The 23,547-nt window shown below is 46.5% G+C and overlaps 1 protein-coding gene across 3 annotated transcripts in view; it reads left to right on the forward strand.

Annotated features, from left to right (window-relative positions):
• LOC149865704 (uncharacterized) overlaps window positions 1-23,547 on the forward strand; it is a 142,506-nt gene that overhangs the window by 60,973 nt on the left and 57,986 nt on the right. The gene's annotated exons all lie outside the window — the stretch shown is intronic.

The raw sequence follows: 23,547 nt of genomic DNA on the forward strand, positions 1-23,547 counted from the left end.
CATTCTGCTAATCTTACTTACAAATGGATTCAAATGGGTAGATCTTCAAAGATCTTTAGAATCCAACTGACATAAATTATAATTCAATTTTTGATAAAACGCTTGTTATAATATTGATGACTATTTAATAAAACCAGATTTTTTGGTGAAATTTGTTGTTCCAGTCAGTTCATTTGTCCCTAAGTACAACAGGTTAAAATGCCATTAATCCTCTCTCTTTTACTTATTGTGCACCTAAAAAATAAATGGGGTGAGGAGCTTTCTCAAATCTAATAAATATATGACACATTTACTATAAAGCCAACATGTAACCAAAAAAGGTAGGAATATTCATTGTTACTATTATCTGTAGTATAAAGAAACATTTTTTACAGAACCACAATAATAAACTTGTATTTAAAAAGCATCAGAGTGTTTCTGTTACCATCATGACTAGGAACTGGTATTGCATCTGCAGTAAAAGAAATAGTACAGTTACTTAAATTACTGGTATTGATGGTACCAAAAGGGATTATAAGCACTTGCTTGATGTGTGAGACAATATTAGTAGTGCTGTTGACCTTTTAAAGTCTGCCAGTGGGGACAGCTTGAAATCTTTTCAGACAAAAACCAGATAGCTTAAAGTCCACACAGTGTGTTTCATAAAGCCATTGTGACCCAGAGAATTAAAATGCCATGGTCAGTCACTGAACCAGAATTGTGTACTGACTTGCAGTCCCATGCTATGTCACTAATGTTCCACAGGGTTTAAATTAGAATGTAATTTAGTAGATTGCTGTTAGTTTCAATTTAAAGTTAAAGATCATGTTTTTAAAGGAGATGGCCAAGGACAAGTGTACATTGTGCAGGGTATTGTATACAAATGTATACAATTACCAGGCTTGCAACAACAAATGGGTTCAAACTGGTCATGAATAAATTTACACTGGAAAATAAAAGGTTTCTAAGCACCACCGGAGTGAGGTGCTGGAACAGTTTTCCAGTTGGCGTAATAGAGGCAAGAAAACTAACTGGTTGTAAGGTTGACCTTGACAAATTTATTAAAGGCATTATAAGGCATGATTGCCTGCAATATCCAGGGCCTGGACAGAAGAGTCTTCTTAGGTCCTACATTCCTGAATGCAAAGTAGGTCATTGTACACAAGTGTAAGTGGCTATCTGATGCCTATTTAGCTAGTTTTTTCATACAATCATGTGGTCTGATGGACAATTATACTAAATTGGCATAGTGTTTTATCTGTATGCAGACCATAACTGCTTTTTATAAGTGACACTGGAGCTTAGCTCCTCAAAAATATTAATTTCAATGGAAATGAGGGGTCTAAAAATCTTTGAAAATCATGGCTGCTGGCGCATTTTCTGCTTTCCAGGTATGTTTACACTGTAGAGAAATTGGTTCCATGACTATCAACAAGGATTATGGTAAGGATCAGGATCATATGTGTCAAGAAACTATTATGGTATTTACAGTAAAGTAGTAAGAAACTGATTGAAGAAGTTTGGTAATATATATTTTGTAGGGAAATTCAGTTATTCAAATATCTGTTATACATAAAGCTATAAATGATACTGGGTGTGTCTGCACATGCATTTACATCATCCTAAATTTACTGCACAGTAAGTTGCTGTGCAATAAGCAGGAATAGGCCGGCATCTACACATGCAGGCATTAAGGCACATTAACACTGTATGTGGACTGATTTGGGACAACTTTAGTCCCAAATCAGTCCACATACACAGTGTTACTGTGCAGTAAAGCATCTGTGCATGCATTTCTGTGCAGTAATTAATTGGGCATAAATCTGATACCTGCATGATGCAATTGGCATAAATTTGATACCTGCACGATGCTGTCGGCATAAGTCACCATATTTAATGTGTAGTATCGGTATGCACATGTAGATGTGTGCCTGTAGTGCTCAATAATTTTGGTTACTGTGTAGTAAATGCACACTTATATATGCACCCACTGTCTCTCAGTGTCCCATATATTACATGAACTGAGAGTTAGCAAGAGACCGTATCATGATACAACTTACTTTTATTACTGAGAAAATCCCATAAGTTTCCAAAGGTAGAGGATGCAGCAAGTGCTAAGAGACTTTAGGTTATATAAGATATCAAACTACCCCTCAAAGATACTGTAGATTGATCATATTAGCAAGTATGCTAGGTCTAAATATTGTCCTTTGTGTCTGACTACTGTTTTAGAAGTTGCTTTTAGAAGTACATAAATACATAAGCTAGATAAATGGTCAATAAACAAATACCAACTCATAACAAGTTTCTGATTTTAAAGAGGTAATATAGAGCATTCTAAGCCCAAAATAGCAGCCCAAATGTAAATTTACAGAGTGGGTCATTGAACAGAACTAGGTCTATTCCTAGCTCTGCCACTGACCAGACATAATAAGTGAGCAAGTCACTAATTTCTCTGTGCCTATATTTCTTTTCACACCCTTTATCTGACTTACCATATTTCCAGTTCCAAAAAGGAGGACACCTGTTGGGAGGACATCTTACTCCGCAGCTGACAGGCCCCTGGCCCTATCAGTGCCCCTCACTCTCAATTTATAATCCCCCATCCAGGTTGCTGCCCCTCACTCCCAACCCACAGACTTTTGGCCCTGCTGGTTCCCCACACACCTGACCCATAGTTCCCCACCCCCCAGGCCATGCTAGTGTCCCTCACTCCCAATCCACAGCCCCTTGGTACTGCCATTGTCCCACACTCCTGACCGACAAGACCTCTGCCTCCCTGTGCTCGCACTCCCAAGCCACAACCCCCCCACCCCACATCATGCTGGTGCCCCTTACTCCTGACTCACAGCCCCCTGTTCCCCCCCCAGCCCTGCTGGAGGGGGGCCCCCATCTGCACCTATCTGGACTGGGCTGGAGTGTGGCAGCTCCAATTCATTCAGACAGCAGCGGAGTGAGTCCAGCCCCAGCTGAAGGGAAAAGGAGGGGGACCTGTGGCACCCCTTACCCTGGGCTGAAGCTCCAGTGCCACACCAAGCAGCCTGCTCATTTCCCTCTCCTCCCCCCCCAGGCAGTGTCTCCTGCCCGCTTTGCCCCTGTGAGCACAGGCACTGGCCTCTGCGCTGCTGGCCTAGCCATGGAGCTCCCCACTCTCCCTGAAAGATCCCCCCACCCCCTTCCCTGCTGGAGGGGCAGGCATTCCCTTTGCCCCCCTGCTCTGCCATAGCCCTGACACCCAGACAGCTTCCCCCAGTGTTGCCAGGCACCTGCCCTGCCTCACACACCCATCTCCTCCACACACGTCTACCACCCTCCCTCACACACACGCACACACACGCACACACGCACTTACTGGACAGTCTCCGAGCCCTAGTCCTCCAACCCCTACCCCATAAACTTACCTCCATCCAACTGCTGAGGCTGCTCCCATCATGCTGCCTGGCTGCATGCTGGTCATGTATGTGTGAGTGCATACTTGCACATGGTACCCCTGCCTCTAATCGCCCTCCCCCTGCTCCCACCAGTGGAGCAGAGCAAAATCCCAGACATTTGTTCAAATTTCAAATTCCCAGATGGAGATTAGAGGAGATTAGAGGATCCAGGAAAAGGATATGTCCAGGAAAACCCAGACGTATGGTAACCCTAGAATTGCCTCTTTAGGCCATTATCCTGCAAAAAAAAAAAAAAATCCCCAAACCTAATTTAATTATCTGAGTAACCTGATTTAAATCACTGGGGTAATTTACATGCTTAAGCACATAAAATCTGGACTGGGACTGGTCTAGAGAAGGGATGGTATCTTTCTGTGCATTTGTTCAGGGTGCAGCACAAAGTAAGCCTAACCTTAGCTAAAGATTTTGTATACTATCATAATACAAATGACTAATAATCCTTATGAGCAGGCCAAACTATTATGAGTTGGGAAGGACTCACGAAAGGCAGTTTGAAGCCTGATTCTAAAGTTCCTGTACCTTGAACTGGATTTATCCCTAGTCACCTTAGCCAGTGTGCAACAGCTTAGCAAAGTAGGTATAAACAGTTCCTAAGTCAGGGCAGTTGAGTTTTATAGTCACTTTGAAAAGCTGAAAATGACAGCATGATGTCCAGTACCATAAATACCTATATACATTTTTAATCACAACTTTTAAAATTTAAATTAAATATTTAAATATCAACATTCACTTAATTTAATGGTAGACCCTGCCCCAGTTCCCTCCTCTCCAAAAACCATTTTGTTTGTAAAAAGGCACAGAGCCCACCCCAGTTCAGAGAATTATATTTACATTATCATAGGTTTACCATTATCAGTAGTGAGTAAAGATGTTTTTTCCTAATGTTAAAAGAAATTTATGCTGTGTTAATTTTAATTCTCTGCTGGTTAAATACGTATAGCTCCATTAAATTCAAGAGAATTTCATCCTTTGCACTGGAGACTTTGCCTGTGATATCTCTTTTTGATAATACAGAAAAAAGTAAGTAATGTTTAGCAAAATAAAAAGTGCTAAAGTGAAAGGGAAAGAGATATTATACAAAAGTTTTTTAGAAGACAACACAAAATAAGGAAAATTAAAAACCATATCTATATATAGATATCTATATATATAGTTGAGAAACATGGAAAAGATAGAATCGTGCTGTTATAAATTCGTCTGGGAGAATACTCAACCATCCAGAACCAAATTTCTGCTTTTTAGTGTTTATTAATTCCATTAGCATATTTATTTTAAAGGACACCTTATTTTCCTTTTCAAAGACTTGTGTAATGCTCATTGCTGCTAACAGAAGCCACACGTGGAGATTAGGATTCTGTTATCTAAAGACTCCAATTTTAGCATGAAATACAGGCAGAGCAAATATGAGATACGTAGGGGATTTTGAGACTTTGTTAAAAGTAAGGAAATGGTATTGGGATTTTGTTAAATGATAGGCAAGGAAATCTTCCAGCTATCACAAAGTGATGTCAGAATGATATTTCCATGAACTGGGAACACAGCAGGATTTTCTTACAGGTTGACAGAGGAGGGTGGGAGAGAGAGAGCTGAAGCTGGTCTCAGTGGTATACATTCATTTATTGACTACAGTCACAGTTATTTGCTTCAGCCGGCATGATCTGAAATGAATGTATAAAAGCATATAGGTATTGAAATTTTCAACCCAAATCAGAATCCTAATTAACTGTAAATCAGTAAAGCCAGTAGCCTGAGGTATATTAAAATGAGAACTTTGTACATGAAAGGCTACATATGCCCCAAAATCTAAGTATTTCCTGCTTATAAACCACTAAATTCACTGCATCAGCTTCCATGACTTCAGTTCTGCTCCTGAGGGATATACAAGTCAAGTTAACTGAAAACAAATATGAGTTTGCAACTCACAGAACAAGTCATTTGACATAAGAAAGGACATCAGACGATATCTGCACTAAGGTAGGAATATAACATTAAAGTCAGTAGAGAATTTGGCCTATTATACTTCATCAAATGCCTCTTTAATCTGTAAATTTGCATGATTAGAAAGACATTAATTTCAAGGAGAAGCAGTAAAACGTCACTGAAACCCTTAACACAATTAGAATTCATGCAGCACCAAGCTCGGATTTGAAGAGCAGCAGTTACAAAGCAGATTGGAGTTGACCATGACTGAGAAAGAGCTCTGTGGTGTCTGTGATACACAAGTTTTTGATTACAGCAGCCAAGTTTGATCCTGCTCTACTAGAATCAAAGGGAGCTTTGCCATTGACTATAATGGGAGAAGAATCAAGCCAGAAGGTCATGTTTATACTGCAAATGTAGCATGCTTGACAGTGGTACCCTTAAACACAATGTGCTGCTCTGCATGCAGTATTCTCAAAGCAGAAGCAGTATAGCTATGCCTGTGTGCAGGAGAACTAATTGTCATTGTCATTCAGCAGTGCTAGGTAACCTGACCTCAGAACCATACAGATACAGCTATACTGCTTATGGGTGGTAGCAGTGTAATATCTTTGAGAATTCTGCTGTAAGGCATGGTAAGTTTGCAGCCTAGGCATAGCCTATACATGAATATCTGGTCTGTGTGCATCTTACACACAGCACAGCATTGGCTAAAAACACTGCTGTCCTTTTGTGCATATTGGCAATTTTTTGTTTTATATGATTATCTTGTTAAACAATGTTAAGCCATTGCTTAATCTTAACATAGGTCCTCCCACCTTCTACACATACTGGACACATCTATAAAAGATACGGTACTGTGCATGGTGTAGTTTACTGCACAGTAAGTGCACGTGTCTACACATGTGCATGCTTACTGTGCAGTCAAAACCCTTAATCCTGCTTAAATTTGCTACTTGCAAGTTCATGCACATTAGCACGTGTAGACACAACCCTGGAGCAGCTTTCAGGCCTGCCCAGCTGCTAGGGGGCCAGCCTGAGGCCAGCCCCAGGGCTGCAGGCTACAAGCCTCTTCTGGTTCAGGGCTGGGCTGCCTCTATGACAGACCCTGTCTGCAGGCTATAAAAATTCATGTCTGCCTGGGCAGGCCACAGGCTACCTGTGCCTGCCTGCCAACACTGCAGCACTGCTGCTTGGCACTAGGCCAGCAGGGTGCTGAAGGGTGCTGCAGGCTGCTGCAGCCTCTGGCCAGGCCTGTAAGCCCCACAATAACTCCTGCAGGCAGCTTCTAAGCACCAGAGCCAGCACCACCTGCCTGTAGCACACCCGAGCAGCCTCCCCTAGACCTGCAGGTGCTGCAGGGCATTTGCCTCCGCTGTGTAACTGTCCGTCCTTGCCATGCTGCTGCGACAAGCACTGCAGGAAGCTGCCAAGGGCAGGCAAGACAGGGACAGCATGAGGACCCAGAGAGTTGGTGCGAGACACAGCATGGCATCCTTCTCCTTGATAACGCCTGTGACCACATGCATCTGCATACACATGCCCTCCACCCGGGGTCCCAACTGGAGCCAGGAGGAGACTGGCAACCTTGTGGCATTGTGGGGCAAGACAGAGGTGCTGTGCCAGTTTGAGTGGGGTGGGCAATCCAACGCCCATATTTATGAAGCCCTGTCAGGCTGGATATGAGAGTGCAGGTACACCCAGTTGGCACAGCAGTGCCACATAAAGGTCAAGGCTTCACAAGCATGGTGGGTTGGCATGGTAGGTCAAAGGATGTGGTCATCATGGGTAACCTGAACATTCCAGACATCTGCTGGGAAGAACAGTCAGCCAGCTCTGACCACTCACATAGGTTCCTAGCCAGAATACAGGACCTCCACCTAACCCAGGAGGTCCACAGCCCAACCAGGGGAGATGCTTCATTAGACCTGGTGCTGGCCACCAGTGATGACCAGGTGAGGGAGCTGCAAGTGCTCGACCACCTGGGCGACAGCAATCATCGCCTGCTGGCATTCACCATCCAGCGCAAGGTGGCAAAGCCCTACAGCAAGGCAGCAGCCCTACATTGCAGGAGGACAGACTTCAAGGACAACAAGAAGTCCTTTTTTAAATACATAGGGGGCAAAAAGAAGGTTCCGGGTAATTTGGGCCCCCTGCAGGACATGCTAGGAAATTTGGTCGTCACACCAGATGACAAAGCTAACATATTTAATGATTTCTTTGCCTCCATTTTCCTGAGCAGGGACCAGAACAGCCACCCCCCTATGGGCCCCCCTCAGACCCCAAGGGAGGCACATCTAGGCCAAGGGTTAGTGAGGAACCAGTTAGGGAACTTCTGAAGGGACTGGATGTATTCAAATCAGCTGGTCCAGATGATCTCCACCCCAGAGTACTGAGGGAATTGGCTGAGGTCATTGCAGGACCCCTGGCACAGCTTTACAAGCACTCGTGGTGCTCTGGTGTGGTGCCAGAGGACTGCAAGAGGGCCAATGTGGTTCCCATCTTCAAAAAGGGGAAGAAGGAGGACCCAGGAAACTATAGGCCAGTTAGTCTTACCTCAATCCTGGGCAAGCTTTTTGAAAGAATTATTCTGGCACAAGTCCACGAGGGGCCAGCAGGGGAGATTATGCTTAGGGGCAACCAACACGGGTTCATTAGCGGCATGTCCTGTCAGACCAACCTGGTGGCCTTTTACGACCAGGTCACCAAATCCTTAGATGCAGGGGTAGCAGTGGACATAGTCTTCCTGGACTTTCGAAAGGCCTTTGACACTGTCTCTCACCCTGTTCTCATTAAGAAACTGGGGGACTGTGGTGTCGACACCTACACAGTCAAATGGGTCACCAACTGGCTGGAGGGTCGCACCCAGAGAGTGGTAGTGGATGGGTCATTTTTGACCTGGAGGGATGTGGGCAGTGGGGTTCCACAGGGCTCAGTCCTCGGGCCCACACTGTTCAACATCTTCATCAGTGACTTGGATGAGGCAGTAAATTGTGTTCAAATTTGCTGATGAGACTAAGATGTGAGGGGATGTGGGTATGCTAGAAGGGAGGAATAGGCTACAATCGGACCTAGACAGGTTACAGGGGTGGGTGGATGAGAATAGGATGGGATTCAACACTGACAAGTGCAAGGTGCTGCACCTGGAGAGGAAGAACCAGCACCATACCTACAGGCTCGGGAACTCCCTTCTCATCAGTCTTTAAGAGGAGGTTAGATGAACACCTTTCTGGGGTCGTTTGTCTCCAGTACTCTTTTCTGCCATGGCAGGGTGTAGGACTCAATTATCTGCTCAGGTCCCTTCCTACCCTACAAACTATGAAACTATGAAACTGTGACTGATCATAATCATTGGTCTGGCCATATCCCTAAGTCCACGTCCTTTATGTGGTAACTGATGGACATTCTTGCACCCCAGGACACAGACCACAGCATGCTATCTTTAGCAGCACAAGTGGCCTGCCCAAACCCCAACCTCGGCATGGCACCTCCATTGACACATCCCCTGAGGAGGTACCTTCAGATGTGTAGCACCCCATCCCACCCAGCTCCCTGGCTACAGTTTCCACCAGCAGCTTAGAGAGCCCTGGCCAGTGCCTGCCTCACTAGCTGTGCAGTCCCAGGGTCAGATATAAGGCATGGCCAGCCATGACACCTACAGTCACCAGCAGTGCCAGCTCCTTCCTGGGGAGGGGGGGCAAGCTAGGAACCTACACAACATGCTTTGTAGACTGAGGACACAGGGTGCAGCCACACACCATTGCCAGTAGGGAAGACTGTGCTAAGTTGCCTGCCTTGCCAGCCCCAGCCGCATGGTAAGCCCTGAAAAGGGGGGAGTATCCACCCTACCTCGTCCCTGCCTCCAGCCCCTCCCCCTCCCCACCTTTCCTGTCCTAGGTCTCCTGGCCCCAGGTTACCCCCCCCCCCCCACAGCATGCAGAGAGGTGGGAGAGAGTGCAAAATGTTATTCCACAGCTAGGTAGGCACAGACCTCTCCCATGCCAAGGAATATGTTGATGCTGGTGGAGATATCCTCCCCAGCAGCTGGAGGGCGGGATGGTGTACTGCAGCCACAGGTAGCCCTCCAGGTGGCAGCAGAGGTTACAGGGAAGCCTGGGCTTGCCCCCCCACACCCTCGTAGCTCAGCGTCCCAAACCAGGAGTGCAGGTGTTCCTGGGGCAAGAATGTCCAGCAGCTGTATGGCATAGTGGGTTGGGGACCCCTTGGCTTGTGCAGATAGTTCATCACACACTGCCTGGAGCATGCACAGCAGGATCATGCTTGGGGCCCAGCAGCGCTGCAGCAGAGGGATAGCCTTGGGGTACCTCCATGGAGAGGCACCCTGTGGGGAGGGCAGGGGCATAGGAAGATATTCATCCTAGTTGTCTGTTAGTTTCATGCCCCTCAAGCATGCCCTTTCTTTTGGAAGTGCTAATACACCACACAGTACCAACCAGTACTGTGTCATGAACATTGTGCATGGTAATTTTTGGGTGCTATAGCTGTTTCCTGTGTGACACACTATAACAGAGGCTTTGCCCATGGATGTTGCATTGCCATAGCACATTGCTACAACAATATGCCATCGGGTCTGGATGCACACAATAATGCTAAAAGCCCTGCCCCTTCTTCGCCCAATGTCATCACTAAACTCATTGTTAACCTATGAAGAAGGCCTGCTAAAATAATTTAAAGAACAGAACCAAAGAAAAGCCTTACAATAGGAGCTAGTCAAGTGACAGCTAGGATCCCACAGTGCCACAATGTGAATATACTCTAATTCCCTTAAAGTGCCAAACCTGAAGAGTTGATGACAAAGACCACATCCAAAGGTAGTGATGGAAAAGCAATGTGGGAAGGGCCATCAGACAAAATCATAGAATCATAGAACTAGGGTTGGAAGGGACATTGTAGATCTTCAAGTCTGACCTGGGCAGGAGAAAAACTGGGCTCAGATGACTCCAGCCAGGTAGGCATCAAGCCTTTTCTTAAAGACCCCCAGGGTAGGAGCCAGCACTACTTCCCTTGGAAGTTGGGTCCAGATCCTAGCCGCCCTAACTGTGAAGTAGTTCCTATGGATGTCTAATCTAAACCTACTCACCAACAACATGTGGACATTATTCCTTGTTATGCCAGGGGGCGCTAAGGGAAACAAGGTCTCTTCCAAACCCTTCTGGTCCCCCCCCATTGAGTTTATAGATGGTCACCAGGTCCCCCCTCAGCCTTCGCTTGTGAAGGCTGAACAGGTTCAGGTCCCATAGTCTCTCATTGTAGGGTCTGCCTGTTGTCCCCGGATCATGTGGGTGGCCCTCCTCTGGACCCTCTCAATATTGTCCACATCCCTCCTGAAGTGGGGCGCATAGAACTGGACACAGTACTCCAGCTGTGGCCTGACCAGTGTCACGTAGAGGGGGAGGATCACCTCCCTGGCCCTACTTGAGATGCACCTGTGGATGCACGACAAGGTCCTGCCAACCGTGACCTCGCATTTTTGGCCCATGTTCATCTTGGAGTCAATAACGACTCCAAGATCCCTTTCTGCCTCTGTGCTCTCAAGAAGAGAGTTTCCCATCTTATAAGTGTGCTGCTAGTTACTACTGCCCAAGTGCAGCACCCTGCACTAGTCAGTATTGAAACCCATCCTGCTTTTGTTAGCCTACCCCTGTAACCTATCCAGGTCTTGCTGCAGTCTTTCCCTCCCTACTAGCATGTTCACCTCACCCCAAATTTTGGTACAATCAGCAAATTTAAACAGGTTGCTTTTCACCCCATAGTCCAAATCACTGATAAAGAAATTGAACAGTGCAGGCCCAAGGACCGAGCCCTGGGGGACTCTGCTGCCCACTTCCCCCGAGGTCGAATATGACCTGTCCACCACCACCCTCTGAATACAACCCTTCAGCCAATCTGCAATCCATCTGACTGTGTAGGCATCAATGCCACAGTCACCTAGTTTTTTAATGACGATGGGATGGGAGACAGTGTCAAAGGCCTTGCTGAAGTCCAGAAACACTATGTCCACGGCAACACCTGCTTCCAGTGCTTTTGTGACCTGATCATAAAAGGCAATCAGGTTGGTCTGACATGACCTGCCCTTAATGAAACCATGCTGGTTGCCTGTAAGCATCATCCCTGGCATTCCCAGACACCCTTGGTGAGCCAGGAGGGGCTTTCGGGCACTCTTGTCCCCCTTGCTTCTTGTTGGGATGGTCACCCCTTGGGCCCTGAGTATCATCTCCTTAAGGAACGACCACTCATCTTGGGCACTGAGTTCCCCTGCCCTCAAGAACCCCAGTGCCTCTCCCACTAATCTCTTCAACTTGTTGAAGTTGGCCCTCTTGAAGTCTAGGGCTACCGCCTTGCTGCAGGCCATTGACACCCCATGCTGGATGGTGAATTCCAGCAAGTGATGATCGCTATCACCCAGGTGGTCAAGAACCTGGAGGCCCTTTACCAGGTTGTCATCTGTGGCCAAGACCAGGTCCAACAGGGCATTTCCTCTGGTGGAACTGTGCACCTCCTGAATTAAGTGGAGGTCCTGTACCTTGGCTAGGAACCTCCTAGAATGGTCCAACTTGGCTGACTGCTCCTCCCAGCAGATGTCTGGGTAATTTAAACCATCCATGACAACTACATCCCTTGTCTTAAGTGCCTCTGCAAGCTGGCCCGAAAATTCTCGGTCCAGCTGCTCCCCTTGGTTGGGGGGTCTGTAGTAGACCCCCACCGTTAAATCCCTCTCTCCACGGCCCCCTTGTATCTTGACCCAGAGCACTTCAGCTTGCCCCTCCTCTGACCCCATTCTGCTGGCAGCTGGCAGAGGATGTCTATTGCTCCTTGACATAGAGCACCACACCTCCACCCTTCCTTCTTTCTCTATCCCCCCTGTAAAGCCTATATCCCCTAATGCTAACTGTTCAGTCGTGGGATGAATCCCACCACGTTTCTGTAAGCCCTATTATGTCTGGGTTTGAACTGGCTATTCTGAGGGCGAGTTCCTCCTGTTTGTTCCCCATACTGCATTGGTATATAGGCAAGCATTGGTATATAGGCATTTAAGGCCTTGCATAGCTGTGTGTGCCAGCAGCTGCATGTGCCAAAATGATGAAATATTATTAAGATGCATTAGTAAACCCTCAAAATGCAGTAAGCACTTTCAGATAGAACTGTTTTTAGCTTGCCAGGTGAAAAAATTAAAAAAGAAAAGAGGTTGAAAACCAAATAACCATAAGTTGAAGCTGAAACAAAGGAGGGAAAGTGTAGTGTTGAGTCCTATTAATCTCCCAAAGGAAACGGTAGAGGCCCTGCTATTTCTGTACAAAAAAATTATTTCCTAGGAGGAGGATGACTAGCAAATACCAGGTCTAAACTCATCCCTTTCCAAAGAGCACTAGTGGGGTAAAAACATAAAAAAAGTGTAACCTAGCATAAAAGTAGCTCATTTTTATGTTTATCAGTAGATATTCCCATTTTTCGCTGTCTAATTCCTTGGGAATTCCAAGCCAAGGATAAAGTCTAGGCCCAGTCAAATCCTTGGGAATATTGCCAATTACTTCAATGAGAAAAGGGTTTGTTTGGTTCCTTTAGGTTTACTAGAAATGCAAAACAAACAAAAAATCTGTGTAATGTGTGCTGTTGGTGATGAGCAGCTCATATAAAATATTAAATTCAGGTCTCTGGGATGCTGAGATCATTGTCTGTCATGCTAACTCTCCTAACTCAGTTTCCTTGTTTCCGTATCTAGGTATGTGCATTGCCTATCTGTGTAGCATCTAGCATAATGGGGGTCCTAGTTCTTGACTAGTTGCATTGTCAATTAGTTTCTACTTGTCTATTGCTGATACTAATTACACAGTAAAAACCGCCCACCCTGACAAAAGTCATGGTGACTATGTATAGGATCAGCTTCTCTGTCACCCTTACAGAACTCCCCAGTCAGTGGCAGGCAGTACTTCAACATTTATATCACCTGTGTATTGTCTAAGGAGAAACTGTATGTATCTTTCCAAATCTACCAGATACGGTACAGACACAATTGCTAAATGCTGTATTCAGGAATTTATGCAGACATGTGCCATTCCTTGGAAGGCTTTCAATCCATAAAGTAATGAATAAATTATAAGAGGACATAATTATGGTATGTTCATCTCAGAGAGATAATTTTGTTCCAGTACTATTTAAGCACATAAAAGAAAGCTGCTGTTTTCCTCAGGTCAGTGCTAGAGAAGAAAAGCAACTCTACATACTTGAGAACAGTGACATATTTCGTAAATATTGACCAGGATAACTGTTCAGATTATCCACTGAACCCCCAACAGAAACATGTTTCAAATACTGCTACTACTATAGTCTCAGATCAGAAGATGAACCGTGTACTGTTGATTACAAAAAGAAATATGAGGTCTGTTAATTTTTCTTAAATGCATTTTGTAAAAAGAAAAAAAATGCTTCAGATAGCCTCATATATGGGGCTATTTCCTAGCTAAATACTGCCCATATGTATCTGAAGTCAGATTTGAAGACTATATCCACAGAATCATGCAGCATGGCTCTAAAGGTTTCAGTTCAATCTATATCTTGTGCAAAAGGGAAAAGCGTTAGGAAACTTGTTGTTTCCAGTCTATGCTGCGTGGGTATAACTAGAGTCGTCATAGACTCTGGGCTGGGATTGCTTTCTCCATAGTCCCTCTAAAAATTCAGGCACCCCAAAGAGGACAGGGAAGGAGCCACAGCCCTGCTTCCATGAGTGTCATCAGAATTTTGTAATGAGGTGTGATGATTTTGCATTAGACAATCATTGATTAAACCCCAGATATAACCCTGGCAGTTGAACTGCAGCCCAGGTGCCTTCATACCTGGACTACAAAATCATGCTGTCTTTTTGGCTCCAGGAACTCTTAGCTTTCCAGTAGCTTCTATGGGAAGAGTAGAGAGAGTCCTCCCAGCATAGTCTGTAGCCTATATATAAATGCAGACACCTAGGAAGTGGTAGTTATGGATGTAAGGCCCTTTGGGGTAAGAAGGCCCTAGAACTAGTCTCCTCCTACCTGGGTCAGTGCTCTGAACAAAAGACTATTTTGCAAAACTTAGTATTTCCTCAAACACACTTTATAATGAACTGTATGCTTGCTGTTACCAATAAAGAATTTCTAGACTTGCTGTGTGGTCTCCTAAAGACTCAGATACTCCCAGCACCAATCTGGATTGCAACAGAATTCTTAGGCTCTTATTTGGTTGACCTGAATCTCTTTTGACCAGGCACACTAGCTCAAGTCTAAATGCCTAGAGAAATGTTCAGGTCAAAAGAAAGGCCTTCACGGATCTAGGTGCATAAGTAGTTTTGTAACTGTTGGACCAGTCAATCTGGGTGTATACTTGTAATGTATACAAATGAATTGAAGCAGTTATTTAATTTTAGAAGCATCTACACATGAATTTAATGTGCCTGAACACTTCACACTGGCGTTTATTGCTTCTGGGTGCAGCATTAACACATGTGCTTGGGACTGCAGCATGGTCCCACAGCCTGCCAACCTCGAGTAGCTCCACCCTAGCTCAGTGTGCTGTGGAGGTGGCTGGCTGGGGCATGAGGGTGCTTCACCTTCATAAGGATGCTAGCTGGCAGGCAGCCCCTGCATTGAAGCAGTCTTATGCCCCAGCCAGCCCCAGTCACCATCTACATGTACACATGAATGCCACATGACCCGGTGGCTGTGGGGACATGGTGAGCTCCAGCAGGCAGTGGTGGCCCTGGCGGCAGTGGGAGCATAGTGGTGGTAAGTGTGGTGCTCCCGCAGGTAGACGTGGCGCTGTTGGTGGTGGAGGGGGGCTGGTGAGTGCCACCCAGTGGTCAGTGACCATCCGGAGATGCTGCCCTCAGCAGTGGCAGTGGCCTGCGGCGGTCACAGACCAACAGCAGATGCCACTGGTGGTGTCAGCAGTGGGGTGTGGTGGCAAGCGGTGACCACCCGCAGGCACTGCTGGCAGTGTCAGAGGCACCTTTTCATTGGGGGTGCACCGCCATGCTCAAGGAGTGCGTGTGCTGTGCACCCCCTACACATTGCCAATGCATCTATGTTGAGGCACCTTAAATTACTTTGCCATAGGATAGTACTTGTCCTGGATACTACCATCCAGAGTTAATTAGCAGAGTTAACTAATTTACTGCAGGCTAATAGTGCTGCATGTGTAGACAATGATGTTTTACTGGGTGTGTTTACATATGTATTTACTCCAGACTAGATTTACTGTGCATTAAACTACTGCACAGTGGGAGTATCTACAAGAGATGTAGTGTTGGCGGAGAAGAACTGTGAAACCACAGTTATGTAACTGTAGTGACACACTCCCTCACTATAGCTCGTCACTATGGCAACATAGTGGCTAAAAATAACCTTGTGCCACTGACATGGCACAGTAACAGCTGTTACTCACCATCATTTAGTACTTCCTAAAGGAAGTGCCAAATTACAGCACAGTAACAACAGCATCATAGAGGTACTGTAGACATGCCCACTAAGGATTTTTGGGTAGGTGTCTACATATGCAGAGATTAGGGAGAAAAACTGCTGCCAGTTACCTGCAGCCCTTCAATACCCCCCTTTTACCACTGGAGGGAGCTCCAGGCTCTGGCTCCAGTTGCAACCACCTGGCAGGCATCTTGAAAACCCAGCCCCACTCTCTGCTCTCTGGGCACCCTCTTCCTTTGCTCAGGAGCAACGTGGAAAGTGCATATGCAGCATGTAGCAGCTTTGTCTGTACCCACTCTGCCTCCTACACAATGGCTGCCCCAGCCCCTGGCCTTGGCAGTGATGACCAGCACCCCAAGACCTTACTGGCTGCCACAATCACCTTGATGGCCACTGCACTGACTGTCACCTGGTCCATGGCCACCTCGCCCCAACCAGTTTCCCCACAACCAGTGGCCACCACCTACCAGGGCTGCCACTGCCATGCAGCTATTGCTGCCAGGGACACTGATGAGGGGCTCCATGATACCACCACCAGGGCCACCGTTGCCCTCCTGGGCCTGAAGCTCTGCCATCTCTGGGCCTGCCACACCAGCCAGCACTGGTGGCAGCACCTCGTCCAGCCAACCTGGGATGGCGAACTGGATGCCTTCCAGCTGACCTGGGCCATCTTCTGGGACCTGCTTCAGCAGCTCCAGCCCCACCTGGAGCAGCAGGACACTGGCATGAACCCAGCCCGCCTCACCGACACCCACGTGGCCCTCATACTGTTGAATCTGGCCATGCCTGCCAGCCTCCACTATGTGGGACAGCTGGTCAAGGCCCACAACTCTGAAGGCCATCTTGGAGTTGTGTGGGGCCCTCCATAGTATGCTGGGGGACACTGTCCTCTGTGTCCACAACCCCCTGGTGGTGGTGGCGGGGTTCTGTAGACTGGGGTTCCCTCAGTGCATCGGAGCCCTGGATGGGACCCATATCCCAGTCACCTACTCATCCCACAGAGACCGCTCCTATTACAGCTGCAGGAGATTTCACTCCATGGTCCTGCAGGCTAGTGTGGACCACTGGAGCACATTCACCTAAGTGAGCACCAGCTGGGTTTGCAGCTTGCATGACACTTGTCTTTTGGAACTCCAGCCTGGTGGGACTGATGGAGAGCTGGTGCTTTGTGGCAGGGGTACTGGACCTGCAATGGGGAACTGTCATGGTCCCACCCCTAATCATCAGAAACCCCACCTACCTGCTCCTGTGGCCTTACATCAGCCACCTGGACCCCCGCCAGGCCCACATTAATCACTGCCTGGACTGGACTCGTGCCCTGGAGGAGTTTACCTTTGGTTGCCTCAAGGGCTGCTGGTGCTCCCTCACTGCCCATCTTGAGGTCACTGAGGACAACCTCCCCCAAGTAATTATCACAGTCTGTATTCTGAATACTGTCTGTGAAGCCTGGAGAGAGTGGTTCCATGAGGCCTAGGTGGAGGAGGTGCGGTGCGCAGAGGATGCCTGGCATCATGAGCACTACCTGCCAAGGCAGCAGCAGCAGTGGGTCCCCCCTGCCAAGGCACCAGGAGAGCCACACAACCATCAGTGGGAACCAGGGCACTAGGTGTAGGAAGCTCTAGCTGACCACCTCCTCTTACACTCCCCACTCTGGGCCACCTGCCTCACCGCCCACAGACTCCCAGCCCCCTGCCCACTCTCAGCACCTCTCTGGGGGGCTGTTGGGTGGGGGTGCCTAGGAGGCAGAGCCTGGTGACAGGTGGCCAGCACCCTGGCCTGTGGCTCTTCCACTGCAGGTGCACATGCTTTAGTGCATGCAGGCAGAGGACTTGCCCCAGGGTGACAGTGACTGATGATCCTCCTCTGCAGGTAGCTCCTCCTCTGTCAGAGGCTGTCCATGGCCAGCAGGGTCAACAGGGAGTCCTGTCTCCACTGCTGGCTGTTCTGGCTCCATGTCCGCATGGATCCAGGGTGAGTGGCAAGCCTGGGCCCAGGCAGAGGGTTTGGGTGGCAGTGGACCCAGGGCTGAGGCTGGGCCAGGGACTCTTGTTGGTGGGAGGCAGTGGAGGACCTCTTCCCAAGCCCAGGCAGGGGCCTGCTGGGTAGTGGCCAGCTGCCGGGGGCTTTCAGGCCTAGGGACAGAAACCAGGCAGCAGCAGGTATGAATGAGACTGCCAGGCCTAGGATGGTGTCCAGGACCCAATGGTCATCATCCATGGCCTTCATGGCCCAGCCCAGAATGGTGTTTTTGCCCCAAAGGACCTGGATCATCTCCTACTCCAGGGCCAGGAGCTCAGCCCAGAACACCTCCTCCTGGGTGATGTCCTCTGCCAAACCTGAAGAGTTGATGACAGAGACCATGTCCAAAGGTAGTGATGGAAAAGCAATGTGGGAAGGGGCATCAGAGAAAATCATAGAATCATAGAACTAGGGTTGGAAGGGACCTTGTAGATCTTCAAGTCCGACCCTCTGCCTGGGCAGGAGAAAAACTGGGCTCAAATGACTCCAGCCAGGTAGGCATCAAGCCTCTTCTTAAAGACCCCCAGGGTAGGAGCCAGCACTATTTCCCTTGGAAGTTGGGTCCAGATCCTAGCCGCCCTAACTGTGAAGTAGTTCTTGCAGATGTCTAATCTAAATGGTGGTCAGCTGCTGTATAAAGGGCATGATCTTGTGGACAAGACTGGACTGATGATTGTGATCAGTCAGGGCCACCCACTGGGCCCTCAAGGCCTTCACCTTTATGTGGTGCTGCCACGGTGACTTGTTGTGCCCTTGCTCTTGCATCCTCCCTGACAGGCCCTCATAAATTTGTGTGTTACAGTGCTCACCCTACTGAAACTGGCCCAGTACCTCTGCATCACCCCAGAGTGCTATGATGTCACCAGTATCCTCCTGGCTCCAGCTGGGCCCTGTGTAGGGGCATGGGCGTGTGCATGCAGGTGATGCTGGGCCTTGATGGGAAGGATGAGGCCCTGCTAGGTCCCATGCTGGCTCTCTGGGCCCCCACACAGCTGTATCTCTGTTGCCAGCCCTGGGCAGCTGCCAGCAGTGCCCAGCACAGGGCCACAGCAAGGGACTGGGAGCCATATGGCAGAGGCTATGACCCACAGCACCCACAGGTTCAGAGCAGGTTGCTGGATGTGTGCAGCAGCCAGGTGCCACTGGCCTTGCTACACTGAGCTGGCTGCATGTGGCCCTGGGGGCTGGCAGGCCTGAACAGAGGCTGCAGAAGGCTGCTGGCTCCAATGACAATGCTCTAGCAGCTGTGCAGCTGGGCAGAGTGAAGAAGTAGCACGGGGTTGCTGCCAGGCAGGCACAGCTTGCCTGTGGCCTGCCCAGGGGGACACACAGGGTCTGCACTGCCCTCAGGCTCCCTGGTATATGTCTGTAAGCTTTTATAGCCTCCAGACAGGCTGCCATAGAGGCAGCCCTGCCCTGGAAAAGGAGAGGTTCCCATCCAGGAGCCCTGGGGCTGGCTTCAGGCCAGCCCTCTAGTAGCTGTGCAGACCTGGCAGCAAATTTGCTGCTGGGTAGCATCTACACATGTGTTACTGGATAGTTACTAATCACACTTAAATTTGTTACCTCCATTTGCAGGTAGCAAAGCTAAGTGTGATTAAGGGTTTTTTCTGTGCAATAAGTGCACGCATGCATAGACATGTGCACCTAGTGCACAGTAAACTAGGGAACTGCACAGTAACGCGTCTTATGTAGATGCACCCACTGTGGACCTAATTAGTGAACACCTCAGTAAAGTGCATATGTAGATGTGCCCTTTAAGTTTGTGTCTAATCCCACTAAATACTAAGGGCTGAAACATAATTTAATAAATATAGAATGGCCTCAAATCATCGGTGCTGTAATTTTAGTTCAATCAGTAGTAATAAAGACTATTGCCCAATATATTCTGAATGAGAAAAAGCTGTTCCATGGTTTACAAATGCCTAGTATTCTAACTATTATACGCTGAAATTCTATAAAATGATTTTGAAAATAATTTAAATCAAATTAAAGTCACAGTTCAGCTAGTACTCAAGCAGGTAGATCGATTTAAACACAAATACTTCCATTGATGTCAACAAGACTACTCACATGTGTACACTTAAGCATGTGCTTAAGTACCTTTATGAATTGGGATTTAAGTATGTAACGGGGGGCTCCGGGGGCTGATCTCCACAAGGTCCGCCCACCTGTTTTTGGGCTAACTGCCCACCTTCTCATCTGCTATGCCTTAGTCTTAATTGATTAATTAATACATGTAATTAGGCAGGAGGCTGCCCATTTTCTTCCCTGCTGCTAGGGGGCGCTATTTGCAGCTCCATTCCTCCCCTACACTGCAGCCCATGCCTCGCTGATGACATCATGATGTTCTCATATGTGCCAGTCCCCCACGATGGGGCCCAGAATCTTGCTGTAGGACCCCACCTGGGTTCCTCCACTCAGGCAGACTCTGCCGCTGTCATACCAGGCCATATATCACCCTGCCATCAGTTCCTCTTTGGGTGTGGTCCCCTCACTGGGACCTTTGGCTCACACTAGGCCTGGCCCACCTCCAGGCCAGTCGGGACCCCAGGCCCCTGGCTCTTGGGCATCCCTCTCAGTGGGTCTCCTTGCCCTTCTGGCCCTCCTGGTCCTGGCCCCTGCCTGGGCCAGTCAGGGGAAGCTCTGGCAGGCCTCGCTGTATGACCCATACTCTTATCCCGGGGTCCCCCTCTCTGGGTCCTCCTTTACGGATATGGGGAGCTGGGGTACCTCACACAATGACTGGTGCCTCAGGGTCCCACAGGGGACTCTCACTCCCCCCTGTGCAGCAGGTCATGGTGCTATGACTGGTGTTATCTTTGACCCACACTCTGCCTCCCAATGGTGGAGGACTTATTGGCGTCAGGGCTCAGCTCTTGCTCTCTCTGGCTGAACCCCCTCTCCCTTCACAGGGCTCCACATTGCCCTCTCTCTGGGGCTTCTGATCATGGCCCCCTCTTGCTGTGGTTCCACAGCGCTGGCCCCCCCTCACACTAGGGGCTCCACACGCTCATAACGCCCCCTTTACTTGGAGTCTCAGGGCTTCCCTCCACAGGTGGGCTCAGGTGGCCATAGCCATGCCTGGCCCCAACTCTCCTCCTCGGGGTCTCAAACCCCCACAACTATCTCCGGTGTATGCGACCCACCTGAAGGTGAGGGCTAGGGGTTAAGGTGCCCCGACCCACCTTTCACTGGGGTGATCACTGGCCTGGCATTTCCTGGGGACTCCTGTGCCACTGGGAGCCCCACCAGGCCACCCACTCCTGGCAGGGTGTAGTTTCCAGTCGTACGCAGGACCAGGAGCCTCCTACCATCCCCTACAGCTCCTCCCTTAATTCTGGGTGAAACTGGGCAGCCCTCAGGCCAGGTAATGTTGTTGCCTCCCCTCCAGCAGCCAAACTGCTTTGTTTTCATAGGCAGCCCGGAGCCTAAAATAGCTGCCCTCATTAGGCACCTGGAGGCTGCCAGCTCCAGGGCCTTAAAATGGCAGGCACACATAATGACCTGCCACACAGTATATAAATCCTTTTTTATATAGTAAATTAAGTAAAATCCTTTAGCATCCTTAAATCATGTTGCTTTGCCTAAGAAATCAAAGGTGCTTCTCTAGTTTGATGGTTATATGTTCACAATAAATCCAGACATAAAAATCAATAGAAACATTTAAACCTGTGAGGTTGAAGTGCCCCTTGGAAAGAGATCAAATGTTAAAAATGAATCTCTCATAACTACAGTACATTACTACTACAAGGAAGAATTGTTGACATTCGTATTTATCTATCATTTATTCATACAAGTGGGAAAGTATTTTGAAATAAAATGTGTGATGATTTACTCTACAATACCTAGTTGTTCAAGCTTTTCCATGTTTACATAGTGTTCTACAAATGAACATGGATAACTTTATACAAAATACATTGTATAAGCAACTTTCTAATTGGATGTATATTTCAAGTTTTATACAAGTAATTTGTTCCACAGAAAAATTATGCAACTATATAGATCCAATAAAAAGATTAATGAGCTCTATCAGCCCAAACCAGATATAGAGTATGTTTTGTTTATGCAAGATGCCACGCTATATGCTAAATGTATCATAGGTTTATGTTACTGTAACAATGTATCATTCTTCTGCTATTAATCTAAGCTACAGAGTACTGCATGTATATTTAGTATTCTTCAGAAAGATCATAAAGCTTATTTACATTTTCTATAGATATTGCAAGTCTTAAGGACATTTTAATATTGGCCACTAATTCTATACTGACAGAATGCTTTAATGCATCTAAATAGATTAGGCAATGAAGTAAGCTTAGTCAAATTTATGTTCCAAATGCAAAACATGATATTTTGTCCTTAACAAACATTGTTTCTAAGTCATGCTGTTTTGTGATTTTGCAGCACTATGTATTCATCACATATTGAAAAAAATTTGAAGAACAGATGATATTGTACACAACGTATGTGATGGCATGTGTTCCAATATTTTTAAAAGCAAACCATAAGTTTAGGTAAAATATATACCAAGATGAGCACATGTTCATTATTTCAGTGTGTTATAAGAGTAGTCTCCTTTCAATAATTTTGTTATTTAGCAGAAAAGTTGTATTAGAAAGTAACAATATCTAAAGTAAAGTCACTGTATTTATTTTGTAACTCATAATGCTTAGAAACCAGTAATTATTTTTCTGTATTGCAGGAATATAATCTGTATTTTAGTCATTGGATTAATTGTAATTGCTTTGGTTCTTTTTTCATCTTTACTGCATGTTGTTAAGAACAACAGTTGTTGAAATTTAATTTTGGTTATTAATAGGAAAGTGGTCTGAAAAATTAGAGAAAATGATGAGAATTAACTTACAGAAAGTCTGAAAGAACAAAGTATGGGTATTATAATATCATCATTTAGAATCTATGAACTGAAAATGTATTTTTAAAGACAAAGTTAATGCCTCCCTTTGAAATACTCATGTTAAAATCAAAAACACAACTTTAATAGAAGACAGACATAGGTACTGTATGAAGAATTACAGCTTAGAAAATTAATAAAAATAGTATCTAAAACAGTATTAGTAAGATATGAAGCTCATTCATTAATGGTCTCTGTGATAATATATCACTGAAAATGTTGCATGAAGGACAGTCTTTGATAGGATTATGTACAGTATAATAGCAAGATATTGAAATTAAAATTCACTGAGAAGATACATCTTGTGAACTGAAGGGTAAGAAGATAATAATGGTAACATTAATAATAATAAATAACAAGTATAAAATGATTCACATAAATAGAATTTCCATCAGTAACCATTATTGTAATTATGGAAATGATAAAGTAATAATCTACAGTAAATAGCTAATCTTTATTGATTCACTGTTTAATTTCTTTTTTAAAGGAGCTTTAGAATTGCTGTCAATAACAATAATGTGTACATGGGAAAATGTTATATGGTAAAAAATAGCATTGTATAATCTGTTTCTAAAGAACCCTTTGAAGATATTTATATTCTTTGGTACAAGAAAAGAAAAAATTATCCTTAAAAGTATTTCCCCACTTATTTAATGAATGCTATGGGATTTATTCTAACACATGGTTATGGGGGTTCCAGAGGCATACTGGGAAAATTGAGAAAGTTCAGTGTCTGCCTTTTTAATCACACCCCTCTCCAAGGTGAGAACTGTTTTCTATCAATGGCATCTATGAAGAA

The sequence above is a fragment of the Crocodylus siamensis genome, chromosome 4, assembly GCF_052110815.1.
Source record: "Crocodylus siamensis isolate JL-2025a chromosome 4, ASM5211081v1, whole genome shotgun sequence".
Lineage (NCBI taxonomy): Eukaryota > Metazoa > Chordata > Crocodylia > Crocodylidae > Crocodylus > Crocodylus siamensis.